Raw genomic sequence first — 18,520 nt, forward strand, 5'->3', positions numbered from 1 at the left:
CATCAACGTGAAACGACAGTACTACCAAAATAAACACTAATATAAGTAAGTTGCGGATAATAATTGACTTACCCACGTGTAAGTAACAGAAGTTTGGCAAGTTAGCAATTATTCTTGTGGAACAATGGCAAAGCGGTGTAAATTGTATCATAACAATCAATATTACACAAATAATGGCACAGTTGTATACACAAAACAATCATCACTACATTCCGCAGTCTAACAACGTACGTTAACGTTACTTATTATTGAGAAACTTACCTTAATGTAACTGCGAGTTTTCCTGCTGGTGTAATCAGTTTTGCCACTCTGTTACAGGAATTACTTCTCAGTTTGTCTTCAATTAACAAAAGAAGGTTATGAAACTGGTTGGGTGTGAATCTGAAAAATACCTTAAACTTCTCCGCCTTGTCGCGCAAATGCTTTGTAACTAAGATTGTATATGCTCCTTCTTCTTCACGATGCAAGAACATTTGCCTCACTGCTTTGCGCTTCCTGAGTACTCTTTCCAATAACATACAGTCCTCTCCCTCTTCCCTAACTTCCACGTACTTTCGAAGTGCCAAATCAACAGTTTTTTAGCTAGAGCACTGCGCTGCATATTTGGCCTCCGCTGCTACTGTCGCGATGCACTGCGCCGGGCCTAGCAGGAATCTCCTCGCAGTTCGCAGGAAATAACGTCGCACCAATCAACCGCACGAAACTTCTCTCGTCTAGGAGAAACTATAGCACCCACCGACTTCCAACAAGCTGTAAAAGTTATTTCAAGCCTTTCCGAAATTTTTTCTCGCTTTCACCCCGCCGCCCCCCCCCTCCCCCCCATAAAAAATGTAACGGGAAAAAGTTTACCGCTTACTACATTTTGGACCTTGGTTTGGTGAAAATTCCGCGTCAGACGTTACATTTTAATTTATTACTTCACTACTGCTGACTGCCGCCCCGATAGTTGAGTGGTCAGCGCGGCGGGCGGTCACGCCAAGGGGCCCGGGTTCGATTCCCGTCTGGGTCGGGGATTTTCTCCGCTCAGGGACCGGGTGTTATCACTTCATCATCATCAGTGGAAGGCAACGGGAAACCACCACTGGAATCACCTCCCTAAACGCTCATGCTGTGGACCTCGCTGACGAGGCTTCCCCCATGACAAGACCTGCCATAAGGCACAAAAAATAAATAAATAAATAAATAAATAAAAAATAATAAAAAAAAATAATAATAATAAAAACTGTCGACGCTGTTGGCCATAACATTTACCGACGTTATCGACGTACACTACTGAACGCAACTATAAAGTTACGTTGTTGTACGACTCTTAGTTTAGGAAACAAGGCGTGATAAATATCGAATACCAGGAAAAATCAACTTTTCTAAGATATTAAATATTTATCTATTTCAATAGCACAAAATTTTGATTGAGTTAAAGAAAAGTATCAGGAGGTAGTTCTGGTATCACTCCATCAGGCCCAGTTGCCAAATTCCATAAAAAAATTCATTATTTAGGTTCTGAGGCGGACCGCTCTGCGCGTTGGAAAACGTTTCACGCAGCGCCCCGAGACCCGCATCGCACAGCGGAAGACGAAAGCGTATTCCGCAGCACACTGCGACAAATTCCCGCCGCTCGGATAACGTAGCCGTACTTTCTGACGGACCCCCGTAGTGGTCGCCACGACGATAGGAGACAATTGAAATTAGACCAGCGCTGTGTGTGACTGCTAGTCAGCAGACTGTCCGTCTTTGTCCGGCAGAGATCGCCAGGCACTACTGTCTACAGGAGAGCTGAGAGCAGAGCCAGCCGGTGGCAGCAACTTTATAGAACAGCACCGCGCTTTCGCCGTGTTCTGCACTTCACGACGGCGTGAGCCAGAAGTTGCTCCGCTACTCCTGTAGCAGCAGCAGCGCAACTACTCTCTAGTTTCGCTCCGCTGAAGCACGAGGCTTAACTAAACACTCATGCGCCGGGGGTCACTAGAAATGAACAAGTGACTAGAGATGAGTTGTTCGCGAACTAACGGGTCCAAAGGAACGGCTCACCAAGATGAACGGAAAGAACGAGGAACGAATTCCAAGGAACGGTCTTTCACAGTTAACTTCGGTCGCGGCTTTCTACTTATAGTTCCCGGGAATGGGAAACGGTTGTTCTCGTTCCAGCAACGGCACGTCGGCCGGTCTCGTTCCAGCCTCGGTCCCGTTCCCGCCTCTCTCGGTCTCGGTGTCCGCAGCTCGTGGTCTTGCGGTAGCGTTCTCGCTTCCCGCGCACGGTGTCCCGGGTTCGATTCCCGGCGGGGTCAGGGATTTTCTCTACCTCCAGATGACTGGGTGTTGTGTATCTTTCATCATCATTCACTCGCAAGTCGCCCAAGTGGCCGAACACCCCGCATGGGGTCTCCCGGCCAACAATGCCGTACGATCATTTCATTTGGTCTCCGTCTCGTCCTTCGCGTGGCCATTCGTCGTAGTTCCACTGCCGACTGCTCCTAGTTAGTTCACTGTCCAGTACGTGTGCGTTTCGTTCGCTGCGCACGCCCATTCTAGATCTGTTACAAACCTTTTTTGTACTCTGGACTTCTGGTTCTCTTCGTATTCTATTCATCGTCCACGACCAGTAATGAAAATGTATTTTATAGTTACGCAAATTACATGAAAATTACGTGGTATGTAATACACACATCTTTTCAGGTAACGAAAGGGCATATCAGCTTACTTCACTATTTCGATAAACAGCAGACGACATGCTTATAAAAAGGCAAGTTTTTTGTTATTACACATGCAAAAGAAGTCGGCATTGCACACACGAGTGACCATTTTCCGTCTTTTTTTGATCCAAGGTAAAACAGCATGTTCATTGTTACGGAAGGCAGGCTGACACAACCGAATGAAGCCCGCGCTCCATAATAAAGTGTCTGGTGTCACATTTTGTAAAGAGAATATGATAACTTCTCCAATATTAATTCAGTGGTACAGGGCGGCGCACGAAAAATCGACCCCGAGTAGTAGACTGCTCATTATCGCTCACCAATCGTCATCTATTGTTTCGAAGTTGTTGTTTGCATTAGCTTGTTATTTCTTCACTGCCTAATTATTACATGTTTATGTGTTCTGCTCGTAGCGGTCAACAAGCCGTGCGTAATTGGCGAGCAGTCTGTACACTGGGCCGGTTTTTCGTGCGCCACCTTATATTTTTTCACAGCGATCAGCCACATAACGCTACAGTTGGCTAAACGAGATGTTTTGCAGAATCACGAAAATTACAAGTGTGTGAGAATTCTGTTATGAATAAAAACTCTGTACTCCAGGGAGGAGGCAAGTGCCCTCTCCTGGCGCCTTCCATCTTCAGTCGTCACCTATGGTACTAATCATCAATTTTTCATGAGAACCATGTACCAACTACAATGAACGGTGAACGAGTAACAATGAACGGTTCCCAAAAAAGAGTGATCACCAGTGAACTAGTTCCCAAAAATGAACGAGTTTGCCCATTTCTACGAGTGACCATTTAAAAGTGGGTGACATTTTTCACTTTTTCTGTAATAATTTTTTTACTTCACTACTTGCTTTCAGCTTTCTAGGCCGTCCTCAAGTGATTTTGTGGTTCTGTACAAATCAGAATATATCATTATATTACCTCCACGAATGGAAATGTGACGACATAAATGTATTATTATTGAAATACATCTACCTCCAATAGAAAAGTACATCTTAAGAGTAGAAATGTTAGCGTCTGGAAATTAGTTTTTTTCTGTTCGTGTTGCTTCATAAATGCTGTCTTGCTGGCTTAACTAATCGACAGATAAAAGGTATTGAATTAATCAAAGAGCAATGCCAAGACGGAATAAACGGAATACTAATTTCAAATACTGTGATTGTATATTTGTGTGTATATTTGAGAAACGTTAAAAAATTGAAATGAAATAGCATGGAAAATAAAATAATAATAATAAATATTAAAATATATGGTGAGATAAGATTAAATTTTAAATTTCATTTTATTGTACAGATGATTTATGGCTGGTCACTAACCGACTGTCACTGAAGTTACCGAGGACTTTTTCGTTCTGAATATCTCTTTGCTCATTACGAAGTGTATCTGGTGGATTTTTTACACGACGGAAAAATTTTGATTTGTTCTAAGACATTCATTTCTCTCTCTTTCTTAGCATAATGCAAAATTTGGAGCTTTGCGTTCATGTTTTTGGATGTAAATTTTTGTTTAGGAGATGTAGCGCGAAGACATCTACACTGTTATCGTCACATTTTATGTGCTCCTTAAAACTTATCCGGAAGTTTTTACCAGTTGCCTGATGTATACCTTGTCACAATCGTCACGTCCAATTTTGTATATCCGCGACTCATTAAATGGGTCTGTTGTACTGGTAATATTGTTTTCAGGACAGAACCCAATATGATATTTGCATTTTTAACAGTCTTGTCTATTTTATTCGAAATGATTCCATAACAGAGCAGAATGTGAATTTCTCTATTTCTAAAGTAATTTCATTTCTGTCTGATTTTTTCTTAACTTTCAGATTCTCTCTGTACATTTCTTTAATTATTTGCGCTCTGAACTTATTTACTTTGCCTAATTTTCTAGTATTGCTAATTCTTTGTTGTTCTCATCGCCATAAAACTGAAGGTTAAGTAATATCAAAAATGCTTTTGATGATATTGTAAAATACAAAATGCAGCGTAAAGATCATGTGGGTGCTGAGTCGAATGATCGTATTTCTACATCAGGTAACTCGATACAAGTTTACATACATAGACTGAATGCCATAAATAAAGAATTTAACACAACTTTTTTTAGTCTGACTGATTTGATGCGGCTCGCCACGAATTTCTCTCCTGTCCCAACATCTTCATCTCAACCTACGTCCTCAATTATCTGCTGGAAGTATTCCAATCTCTGTCTTCCTCTACAGTTTTTGACCTCTACAGGTCCCTCTGGTACCATGGAAGCCAGTCCCTGATGTCTTAACAGATTTTCTATTATCCTGCCCCTTCTCCTTGTCAGTGTTTTCCACAAATTCCTTTGGTTTCTGATTCTGCGCAGAACCTCCTCATTCCTTACCTTATCTGTCCACCTAATTTTCAACATTCGTCCATAGGACCACATCTCAAATGCTTCGATTCTTAGGTTCCGGTTTTCCCACAGTCCTTGTTTCACTACCATACAATGCTGTGCTCCAAACGTATATTCTCAGAAATTTCTTCCTCAGATTAAGGCCTGTGTTTGCTCCGTCCGTCATTGGGGATTCTGGTGCTAGGTTGTAGAATTCCTTAAATTCATGTATTCCGTGGCCATCAAGCCTAGTGTTGAGTTTCTCGCTGTTTTCATTTCTGCTACATCTCAGTACTTCGTCTTTCTTCGATTTGCTCTCAATCCATATTCAGTACTCATTAGATTGTTCATTCCAGTCAGCAGATCATGTAATTCTTCTTCACTTTCACTCAGGATAGCAATATCATCAGCGAATCGTATCATTGGTATCCTTTCACCTTGAATTTCAGTTCCTCTCCATCATTGCTTCTTCGATGTACAGATTGAACAGTAGGGGCGAAAGACTACATCCCTGTCTTACTCCCTTTTTAATCAGCGCATTTCGTCCACTCTTAATTCCATCTTCGTTCCCGCATATATTGTATATTACCCGTCTCTCCCTATAGCTTATACCTATTTTTCTCAGAATTTCGAACGTCTTGCGCTATTTTACAGTGTCGAATGCTTTTCACAGGTCGACAGATCCTATGAACGTGTCTTGGTTTTTCTTTTAGTCTTGCTTCCATTATCAAACGCAACGCCAAAATTGCCTCTCTGGTGCCTCTACCTTTCCTAGAGCCAAACGGATCGAAATCTAACACATCCTCAATTTTCTTTTCCATTCTTCTGTATATTATTCTTGTCAGAAACTTGGATGCATGAGCTATTAAGCAGATTGTGCAGTAATTCTCGCACTTGTCAGCTCTTGCAGTCTTCGGAACTGTGTGGATGATATTTTTCCGAAAGTCAGACGGTATACTGCCAGACTCACACGTTCTACACACCAATGTGAATAGTCGTTTTGTTGCCACTACCCCTAATGATTTTACAATTTCTAATGGAATGTTATCGATCCCTACTCCCTTATTTGATTTTAAGTCCGCCAAAGCTCTCTTAAATTCTGATTCTAATACTGAATCCCTTATCTCTTCTAAATCAACTCCTGTTTCTTCTTCTGTCACGTCAGATAAATCTTCCCCCTTCAGCGTACTCTTTCCGTCTATCAGCTCTCTCCTGCGCATTTAGCAGTGGAAATCCCATTACGCTCTTAATGTTCCCACCCTGTCTTTTGATTACACCGTAGGTTGTTTTGACTTTCCTGTATGCTAAGTCAGTCCTTCCGATAATCATTTCTTTTTCAATTTATTCACATTTTTCATGCAGCCATTTCGTCTTAACTTCCCTACACTTTCTATTTATTTCATTTCTCAGCGACTTGTATTACTGTACCCGAACGTTTTCTTACTTCCTCCTTTCATCGACCAGCTGAAGTATTTCTTCTGTAATCCATGGTTTCTTTGCAGTTACTTTCTTTGTACCTACGTTTTCCTTTCCAGCATAGCAAATAGATTTAATGTTGAGAAAAGAGGACGAATGACGATGTTTTAAAAGTTTCGATATGTAAATGTTACATATGTATATATCAACAGTTGTAATACGTATGCATTTTATGTGTGCTTAATTTCTGTCATGCATATAACTGTATTTCCATGAGAAATAGGTACGATTTAACAGGATTCAGTTGCTAATTTTTACATAAGGGACACACTAGTAGTTCGGATATTTTGAATGTAGTCAAAAATTCAAATGTGTGTGTGTGTGTGTGTGTGTGTGTGTGTGTGTGTGTGTGTGTGTATGTGCGCGTTTGCTCGCTTTCCTGACGTATTTCATTACTTAGTTCTTCCTTTTCTGATAAATATTTTCGAACATGGTACACAAAATTCATGCTCTATAAAGTACTTCTAGATGTGGAAGTACTGCAAGTTACAGCCATTATATAATTTTTCTTCGTGTCTATACTTCTTAACGTGTCACAAAAAACAGATTCACAAATTTAAGATGCTTTTAAGCACAGCCAAGATGGCTAAATATACTGCACTATTATTAACTGTTTCATTTCAATAGACGCTAAACTTCTCACCAGCACCATCTCTGTTTCATTTTAATGTCAAGTAAAAAGATCTGCCCTGTGACTGGCTGTTCCATTTTTGATGCTAAACGAGCAGCCCGGATGACTGGATGATCCGGCCTTGTAATATCAACCAAAACGGCCTTGCTGTGCTGGTACTTGCGAACGGCTGAACTACAGCCGTTATTTTTCCCGAGGTCATGCAGTTCTACTGTATGGTTGAATAACGATGGCATCTTCTTGGGTGAAATATTCCGTAGGTAAAATAGTCCCTCATTCGAATCTCCAGGCAGGGACTGTTCAGGTGGATGTCGTCATCAGGAGAAACAAAGCCGGCGTTCCACGGGTTAAATCCCTTAATCGGGCAGGTAGGTTAGAAAATTTAAAAAGGGCAATGAGTAGGTTGAAGTTAGATATAGTGAGAATTAGTCAAAATCGATGCCAGAAGGAACAGGAATTCTGGTCAGTTGAATACAAGAATCAAATAGGGGTAATGCAGGAGTAGGTTTAATAATAAATAACAAAATAGAAATGTAGGTAAGCTACTATGAACAGCATAATGAACACACTATCGTAGGCAAGACAGACGCTAAGACCACACGCATCACAGCAGTACAGATTTATATGCCAAGTAGCTCCGCAGATAATGGATAGATTGAAGAAATGTATGATGAGACAAAAGAAATTATTCAGTCAGTTAAGCGATATGAAAATTTAATTGTGATGTGGGACTGGAATCCACTAGTAGGTAAAGGAAGAGAAGGAATGAATGTGGACTGGGGGAAAGAATGAAAGAGGAAACCCCTGGTAGAATTTTGTACAGAGCATCGTTGATACTTGGTTTAAGAATCATGAAGGAAGGTTGCATGCTTGGAAGAGACCTGGAGAAACCATGTTAAAGATTGATTATATAATGGAAAGACAGAGATTTCGGAACCAGAATTTGAATCGTAAGACATTTCCAGGGGCAGATGTGGATTCTCACCATAATTTATTGGTTATGAATTGTAGATTAAAACTGAAGGAATTGCAAAAAGCTACGAAATTAGGGAGATGGGATCTGGATAAGCTGAAAGAACGGGGAATTGTTAAGAATTTCAAAGGGAGCATTAGGCAACGTTTCACTAGAACAGACGAAGGGAATAAAGTGAAAGACGAATGGGCAGCTTTGGGAGATGAAATAGTGAAGCCAGCAAAGGACCAAATAGGGAAAAAGACAAGGCCTAGTGGAAATCATTGGCTATTACAGGAAATATTGAATTTGATTGATAAAAGGAGAAAATGTAAAAATGCAGCATATGAAGCACGCGAAACGGCGTACAAACATCTAAAAAAATGAGACTGTCAGTAATGGTTAGAGAACAGATGAAAGGATTTAGAAGCATATTTCATTGGGGACAAGACAGATACCGCCTACAGCAAAATTAAAAGCGCCTTTGGAGAAAAGTGAAGCAGGTGTATGAATATCAAAAGCTGAGAAGGAAAAACTGAAAAGTGGAAGGATACATAGAGGTTCTTTACAGGGAAGGTGAACTTGAACGCAGCATTATAAAAAGGGAACAGGACATAGATGAAGATGAGATGTGACGTACGATATTGCGAGAAGAATTTGTTACAGCATTGAAAGACCTAAGTCGAAATAAGTGCCTTGACTAGGCAACATTTGGCCAGTAATACTGATAGCATTTGGAGATAGAGCCATGACAAGACTATTCCACCTGGTATACAGGATGTATGATACTTGTGAAATACCCTCAGACTTCAAGAAGAATGTAATAGTTCAAATTCCAAAGAAAGAAAATATTGAAATATGTGAATATTACCGAACTATCAGTTTAACAGGTCACGGTAGCAAAATAATTATACGAATTCTCTAGACAAGAACGGAAAAACAGGTAGAAGCCGACCTAAGGGAAGATAAGCTTGGGTTCCGGAGAAATATCGGAACATACGAGGTAGTACTGACCCTACGACTTCCGTTAGAAGACAGGTTTGTAGACTTAGGGAAAGCGTTTGACAATGGTGACTTATTTGTATACTGTGTTTGAAAGTCTGAAGATAGCAGGGAGCGAAATGCCGTTTACAAATTTTACAGAAACCAGAAGGCAGTTATAAGGGTCGAGGCTCATGAAACAAAAAAATGGTTCAAATGGCTCTGAGCACTATGGAGGTCATCAGTCCCCTTAGAACTACTTAAACCTAACTAACCTAAGGACATCACACACATCCATGCCCGAGGCAGGATTCGAACCTGCGACGGCAGCGGTCGAGCAGTTTCAGACTGTAGCGCCTAGAACCGCTCGGCCACTCCTGCCGTCCGCTCATGAAACAGAAGCATTGGTTGCAAAGGGAGAGAGACATGTTTGTAGCCCACCCCGATGTTGTTCAGTGTGTACATTGAGCAAACAGCAAAGTAAACGGAAGGAAAATTTGGAGTAGGAAAAAGTTCAAGGAGAAGAAAGAACTGTGAGGTTTGCCGAGGGTATTGTAATTCTGCCATAGACAGCAAAGGACTTGGAAGAGCAGTTGAATGGAGAGGGTATTGTCTTGAAAGGAGGATGTAAGATGAGAATCGACAAAATGAAAGCAAGAAAAATTGAATGTAGTGAATTAAATGAGGCGAAGGCGCTGGGTTAGCAAACGAGGCAAAATAGCAGATGAGTTTTATTATGTGGGCAGCAAAATAAGTTGTGATGGCCGAAGAAGAGAGGGTATAAATGTAGACTGGCAATGGCAAGAAAAGCATTTCTGAAGAAGAGAAATTTGTTAACATCGAATGTAGATTTAAGTGTCAGGAAGCCTTTTCTGAAAGTATTTTTCTGTCGTGTAGGCATGGAATGAAGTGAAACATGGACGATAAACAGTTTAGACAAGAAGAGGATAGAATGTTTCGAAATGTGGCGCTTCAGAAGAATGCTGATGGTTAGATGGATAGATCACGTAACTGATGAGGATGTACTGAACAGAACTTGGGGGAAAAGAAAATTGTTGCCCGATCTGACTAGAGGGAAGGAGACGTCAAGGGCTCGTCTGCATAGTATTGGAGGGAAGTGTGGGATGGGGGAAGACCAAAAGATGAATGTTGTAAGCAGGTTCAAAAGATGTTGGTTGTTTGGAGATGAAGAGGCCTGTGCAGGATACAGTAGCGTAGAGAGCTGCATCAAACCAGTCTTCAAATTGAAGACCATAACAACAATAGCAACAACATAAAGCCGTAAATATCATTGACAAGGAATTCAGAATTGATGTTTCTCATTCGAAAATGACTTTCGCACTAATGTTCGTCGTCGACAGATAGCTGCGTTATTGGATGCTCCAAACGATTCCTACGAGACATCCATTTCTGTGCCTAACATTTGCGAGTCAGTTTGTTAATCGTCAACATCACCGTATGCTCTTCAGCTAAAAGCTTGGCAACCGTATTAAGTCCCGCCCGTATTTCTGCACTTGTTGCGACCTTGAAAGTTGTGTAAGTAGTGTTTCCATTTTCGGCGTGTGGAAACGCAAACATGTATGTAAGGGTTGTAAGGGGGGGGGGGAAGTAGGGAGGGTGTACGTGTAAGTAAGAGGGCTGGCCGAAAAGTAATGCCTCTGAATTTTTTCTTCTGTTCTCAATATTGGATGGGGTGTTAACATGTCATGCGGATTACTCGGTCGACTTCCCCGCTTCGCTGATTCAGATTGCAACCCCCTGGAGGTACAGAGCTCAGAACGGTAGCGTGTAATTTGGAGGTTTATAGCGTAACTACACCCATGCTCATAAATTAAGGATAATTGTGATACATGGTGAAACAACGCTCTGGTGAGCGGTTTGCGGGTTTAAATCACCTCGGGGTATGACCATGCGGTGCATTTGACGTGCGGTCGTCGCACGGTGGCGGTGGGAGCAGTCCGCATACGCAGAGGTGTGTTGGTGCATGTCAGAGTACGGTGCAGCGAATAAGTGTGCAGACGTTTTCAGACGAGCTAATGGTGACTGTGTGTTGAAAATGGCTCAAAGAACACATATTGATGACGTTATGACGGGTAGAATACTAGGGCGACTGGAGGCTGGTCAAACACAGCAGGTCGTAGCACGGGCCCTCCGTGTGCCACAAAGTGTGATGTCAAGATTATGGCAACGATTCCAGCAGACAGGAAACGTGTCCAGCCGCTACAGTACGGGACGTCCACAGTGTACAATACCACAAGGAGACCGATATCTCACCATCAGTGCCCGCAGACGGCCACGGAGTACTGCAGGTAGCCTTGCGCGGGACCTATCCGCAGCCACTGGAACAGTTGTCTCCAGACACACAGTCTATAGACAACTGAACGGACATGGTTTATTCGCCTGGAGACCTGCAAGGTGCATTCCACTGACCCCTGGTCACAGGAGAGACCGTAAAGCCTGGTGGCAAGAACACAGTACATGGTCAGTGGAACAGTGGTCCCTGGTTATGTTCACGGACGAGTCCAGATATAGTCTGAACAGTGATTCTCGCTGGGTTTTCATCTGGCGTGAACCAGGAACCAGATACCAACCCATTAATGTCCTTGAATGAGAACTGTATGGAGGTCGTGATTTGATGGTGTGGGGTAGGATTATGATTGGTACACGTACACCCCTGCATGTCTTTAACAGAGGAACTGTAACAGGTCAGGTGTATCGGGACGCCATTTTGCACCAGTATGTCCGCCTTTTCAGGGGTGCAGTGGGTCCCACCTTTTTCCTGATGGATGATAACGCACGGCCCCACCGAGCTGCCATAGTGGAGGAGTACCTTGAAACAGAAGATATCAGGCGAACGGAGTGGCCTGCCTGTTCTCCAGGCCTAAACCCCATCGAGCACGTCTGGGATGCTCTCGGTCGAAGTATTGCTGCATGTCTTCAAACACCTACGACACTTAAGAAGCTCCGACACGCACTGGTGCAAGAAATGGAGGCTATACCCCAGCAGCTGCTCGACCACCTGGCACAGAGTATGCCAACCCGTTGTGCGGCCTGTGTACGTGTGCATGGTGAACATATCCCATATTGATGTAGGAGTACAATCGCGGGAAATAGTGGCGTTTTGTAGCACATGTGTTTCGGGACGGTTTTTGTCAACTTATCACCAATACCGTGGACTTACAGATCTGTGCCGTGTGTGTTCCCTATGTGCCTATGCTATTAGGGCCACGTTGTGTGGCACCACATTCTGCAATTATCCTTAATTTATGAGCATGAGTGTATGTCGGTGAGTGAGAAACAGCTTGCTGTAATCGAGTTTCTGGCTGCAGAAGAGTTCTTCCACACATATAGCACCCTCTCCTCCAGCAGGACAATGCCAGAGAACACACGAGCGTAGCGACGTCTTCAACAATGGGGCACCGTGGGTTTACTGTCTTCGATCATACTACATACACACCACACTTGACCACATCGATTTCCATCTGTTTTCGAAACTTAAGAACACCTCAGAGGACTTCACTTTCATAGTGACGGTCTCAACAAACTGGTCTATCGTTGAGAGACAAGTGTTTGTTGCCAGGGCGACTGTGCTGAGAAATAAACATGCTCGCTCGAAATGTTCACTCCAAAATTCAAGCCTATATAATTCAGGCCTATATAATCAATGTCGATATGCAGCAGGGTTTTGAAACATATATTTTATTCCAACATTATGAATTACCTTGAAGAGAACGATCTATTGACACATAGAGAACACGGATTTAGGAAACATCGTTCTTGTGAAACACAATTAATTGTCTACTCACACGAAGGGTTGAGTGCTATCGACAAAAAAATTCAAATCGATTCCATATTTCTGGATTTCCAGAAGGTTTTGACGCTGTACCACACAAACGGCTTGTAATAAGACTTCGTGCTTGTGGAACACCGTCTCAGTTATGCGACTGGATTCGTGATTTCATGTTAGAGAGTTCACAGTTGGTAGTAGCTGACGGAAGGTCATCGAGTAAAACAGAAATGATTTCTGGCGTTCCCCAAGGTAGTGTTTAGACCCTCTGCTGTTCCTTATCTACATGTACGATTTAGGAGACAATCTGAGCAGCCATCTTAGGTTCTTTTTAGATGACGCTGTCGTTTATCGTGAAGAAGATGTGGTCAGCGCGACGGAATGTCATACCTAACGGCCCGGGTTCGATTCCCGTCTGGGTCGGAGATTTTATCCGCTCAGGGACTGGTTGTTGTGTTGTCCTTATCACCATTATTTCACCCACATCGACATGCAAGTCATGAAGTGGCGTCAACTCGAAAGACCTGCACCGGCTAACGGTCTGCCCGACGGGAGGCCCCAGCCACACAGCATTTCCATATCAGAAAATCAAAACCAATTGAGAAGCGAGTTAGACAGGATATCTGTAAGATGCGAAAATTGCCAGTTGACCCAAATAATGAAAAGTGCCGGGTCATCCACATGACTGCTAGGAGAAACCCCTTAAACTTCTCTTACAGCATAAATCAGTCAAATCTTAAGGCCCTGAATTCAGTTATGAACAACTTAAATTGGAAGGAACACATAGAGAATGTCGTGGGGAAGACGAAGCAAAAACTGCGATTTATTGGCAGAAGAGTCAGAAGATGCTACAGATCTACTAAGGAGACTGCCTACACTGCGCTTGTCCGTCCTCTTTTGGTGTACTGCTGCGCGGTGTGGGATCATTACCAGATAGTATTAACGGAGTACGTCGAGAAAGTTCAAAGAAGAGTAGCACGTTTTGTGTTATCGCGATTACGGGAGGGACTGGCACTGACATGTTATAGGATTTTAGGTGGACACCATTAAACAAAGGCTTTTTTTCGTTGCGGTGGAATCTTCTCACCGAATTTCAACCACCAACCTCCGAATGCGAAAATATTTTGTTGACGCCGACCTACAACACTGGGAAAACGATCAGAACAATAACATAAGGGAAATCAAAACTCGCATGGAAAGATATAGGCGTTCGATTTTTACGCACGCTGTTCGAGCGGGGAATGACAGAGAAGTATTGTGAAGGTGGTTCGATGAATCCGGTGTCAAGCACTAAGTGGGATTTCCGTAGTAGCCACGTAGATGTAGATGTAAATATGAAGAATAAGGATGTAGTTGCCATAGGTCAAACGGTAATCAACTGCGTTTTTTAAAAATAGGGACACCCATTTTTTATTACATATTCGTGTAGTACGTAAAGAAATATGAATGTTTTAGTTGGACCACTTTTTTCGCTTTGTGAGAGATGGCGCTGTAATCACAAACGTATAAGTACGTGCTATCACGTAACATTCGGTCAGTGAGGACGCAATTTGCTTCGTGTTACATTACCCCTGTTAAAATGGACCGTTTACCAATTGCGGATAAGGTCGATATCGTATTGATGTCTGGCTATTGTGATCAAAATGCCCAACGGGCGTGTGCTATGTATGCTGCTGGGTATCCTGGACGACATCATACAAGTGTCCGGACCGTTCGCCGGATAGTTACGTTATTTAAGGAAACAGGAAGTGTTCAGCCATATGTGAAACGTCAATTACCACCTGCAACAAATGAGGTTGCCCAAGTAGGTGTTTTAGCTGCTGTCGCGGCTAATCCGCACATCAGTAGCAGACAAATTGCGAGAGAATCGGGAATCTCAAAAACGTCGGTGTTGAGAATGCTACATCAACATCGATTGCACCGGTACCATCAGGAATTGCATGGCGACGACTTTGAACGTCGTGTACAGTTCTGCCACTGGGCACAAGAGAAATTACGGGACAGTGACAGATTTTTTGCACGCGTTCTATTTAGCGACGAAGCGTCATTCATCAAGAGCGGTAACGTAAACCGGCATAATATACACTATTGGGCAACGGAAAATCCACGATGGCTGCGACAAGTGGAACATCAGCGACCTTGGCGCGTTAATGTATGGTGCGGCATGGTGGGAGGAAGGATAATTGGCCATTTTATCGATGGAAATCTAAATGGTGCAATGTATGCTGATTTCCTACCTAATGTTCTACTGATGTTACTACAAGATGTTTCACTGCATGACAGATTACGATGTACTTCCAACATGATGGATGTCCGGCACATAGCTCGCGTGCGGTTGAAGCGGTATTGAATAGCATATTTCATGACAGGTGGATTGGTCGTCGAAGCACCATACCATGGCTCGCACGTTCACCGGATCTGACGTCCCCGGATTTCTTTCTGAGGAAAAGGATATTTGCTATCGTGATCCACCGACAACGCCTGACAACATGCGTCAACGCATCGTCAATGCATGTGCCGACATTACGGAAGGCGAACTGCTCGCTGTTGAGAGGAATGTCGTTACACGTATTGCCAAACGTATTGAGGTTGACGGACATCATTTTGAGCATTTATTGCATTAATGTGGTGTTTACAGGTAATCACACTGTAACAGCATGCGTTCTCAGATATGATAAGTTCACAAAGGCACATTTATCACATTGGAACAAACGAAATAAAATGTTCAAGCTTATCTACTTTCTGTATTTTAATTTAAAAAACCTACCTGCTATCAACTGTTCGTCTAAAATTGTGAGCCATATGTTTGTGACTATTACAGCGCCATCTATCACAAAGCGAAAAAAGTGGTCCAACTAAAACATTCATATTTCTTTACGTACTACACGAATACGTAATAAAAAGTGGGGGTTCCTGTTTTAAAAAAAACGCAGTTGATATCCGTTCGACCTATGGCAGCGCCGTCTAGCGGGTCAACCATAGCTCCATCTGGTTTCCCCCTTACAGCTAGACAAGTTTCGTCTCTTTGTAGTTTTTTCGTTTGACGCTTTTTTCGTGAGATATTTGGCCCTGTCACGATCAATGGACCACCACTATACAGTGCGGGACACTTAAGTTGCGAATGTGGGTCTCACGGGGGGCGTGCCAGAGATAAGTCCCTGCAGGAGCACTATCCTCTGTGTCCTCGGTGGCTCAGATGGATATTCGCTGAAAGGCATGTTTTTTATGTTCGGTCAGGGGGCTGCTTGCAGTCTGTAATAAAAAAAGCTGAGTAAAGGAATCAACAATCACTTTGATTGGATGTCTTGTGACATCCGCCCAGGCCGAACGCAGCGAACTATATCGAACAAAATGAAACAAAAAAAAGGTCGATAGAGTGTTGCCATGTAAGCAGAAGATCACGGGTTCGAGTCCTGGTCGGGGCACACATTTTCAACTGTCCCCGTTGACTTATATTAACGCCTATATTCAGCTAAGGGTATTCATTTCATCGTAATTTAAGGTTTAAGAGTTTTCACATAGAATTCGGAAGCATTACTTTTTAGCACATCCTCGTATTTCATGTCTTTATACTAATGGTCATAAAAATTGCTACACCAAGAAGAAATGCAGATGATAAACGGGTACTCATTGGACAAATATATTATACTAGAACTGACATGTGACTACACTTTCACGCAATTTGGGCTCATAGATCCTGAGAAATCAGTACCCAGAACAACCACCTCTGGCCGTAATAACGGCCTTGATACGCCTGGGCATTGAGTCAAACAGAGCTTGGATGGCGTGTACAGGTACAGCTGCCCATGCAGCTTCAACACGATACCACACTTCATCAAGAGTAGTGACTGGCGTATTGTGACGAGCCAGTTGCTTGGCCACCATTGACCATTTTCAGTTGGTGAGAGATCTGGAGAATGTGCTGGCCAGGGAAGCAGTCGAATATTTTCTGTATCCAGAAAGGCCCGTACACGACCTGCAACACGCGTTTGTGCATTATTGTACCGAAATGTAGCGTTTCGCAGGGATCGAATGAATGGTAGAGCCACGGGTCGTAACACATATGAAATGTAGCGTCCACTGTTCAAAGTGCCGTCAATGCCACAAGAGGTGACCGAGACGTGTAACAAATGGCACTCCATACCATCACGCCGGGTGATACGCCGGTATGGCGATGAAGAATACTCCCTTCCAATGTGCGCTCACCGCGATGTCGCCAAACACGGATGCGACCATCATGATGCTGTAAACAGAACCTGGATTCATATGAAAGAATGACGTTTTGCCACTCGGGCACCCAGGTTCGTCGTTGAGTGCAACATCGCAGGCGCTCCTGTGATGCAGCGTCAAGGGTAACCACAGCCACGGTCTCCGAGCTGATAGTTCAAGCTGCTGCAAACGTCGTCGAACTGTTCGTGCAGATGGTTGTTGTCTTGCAAACGTCCCCATCTGTTGACTCAGGGATCGAGACGTGCACGATCCGTTAGAGCCATGAGGATAAGATGCCTGTCATCTCGACTGCTAATGTTACGAGGCCGTTGGGATCGAGCACGGCGTTCCGTATTACCCTCCTGAACCCATCGATTCCATATTCTGCTAACAGTCATCTGATCTCGACCAACGCGAGCAGCAATGTCGCGATACGATAAACCGCAATTGCGATAGGCTACAATCCGACCTTTATCAAAGTCGGAAACGTGATGGTACGCATTTCTCCTCCTTACACGAGGCATCACAACAACGTTTCATCAGGCAACGCCGGTCAACTGCTGCTTGTGTATGAGTAATCGGTTGGAAACTTTCCTCATGTCAGCACGTTGTAGGTGTCGCCACCGGCGCCAACCTTGTGTGAATGCTCTGAAAAGTTAATCATTTGCCAATCACAACATCTTCTTCCTACCGGTTAAATTTCGCGTCTGTAGCACGTCATCCTCGAGGTATAGCAATGTTAATGACCAGTAGTGTAGTAACGCGGCTTAACACCCGCATTGACATTCCAGTAATTTCTCTGCGAGACCGTCTCGGGCCGACGCCGTGGGTCGACCCAAAAGGGTCACCGGCTGCTACTGTGGGCTGGACCGCAGGGCCCGGCTGCGGCGGCGAGTGGCTGGCGGCTACAGGTTGGCGCCACGTGGGCCGGTGGTTCGACTGCGGTGTGAGCCCGCGACCTCTCGGGAGGCCGCTATTTGGAGGCGTCTGCGGGCGCGGCGCGCGGTAAACAGCGGTGCGAGAGAAAGCGAGCCACGCCCCCGCTCAGTCTCTCGCCGTGATTCACGGTTACGCCCACTCTGAGGCTACACCTACACTGGATCCGTATTACTTCCTGTGCGATGTGGAGCGATGACGTCACCCTATGTCACCCGAGGTCGTCCATGGTGAATGTATGCACTTGCGTCTCTTAGCACCAGATCGGGAGTCAGATACAGTTCTATTGTGGGGTACCACCAGTGATCGTCGGTGACTTGTACTGGAAAAAAACGTTCTCCTTAATAAGAGACTATTAAAAATATTTTGAGAGGTGGCATGGCTTTACGATACACATGGTGACTTGCCCCCTCTCATATTTATATCTTACTCTGAGTAATTCGATTTGGGGAAGTATAACCGAGTATGGTCATTACAAGGCTAGTACTGAGAACT

Source organism: Schistocerca americana, chromosome 9 (assembly GCF_021461395.2).
Source record: "Schistocerca americana isolate TAMUIC-IGC-003095 chromosome 9, iqSchAmer2.1, whole genome shotgun sequence".
Taxonomy (NCBI): Eukaryota; Metazoa; Arthropoda; class Insecta; order Orthoptera; family Acrididae; genus Schistocerca; species Schistocerca americana.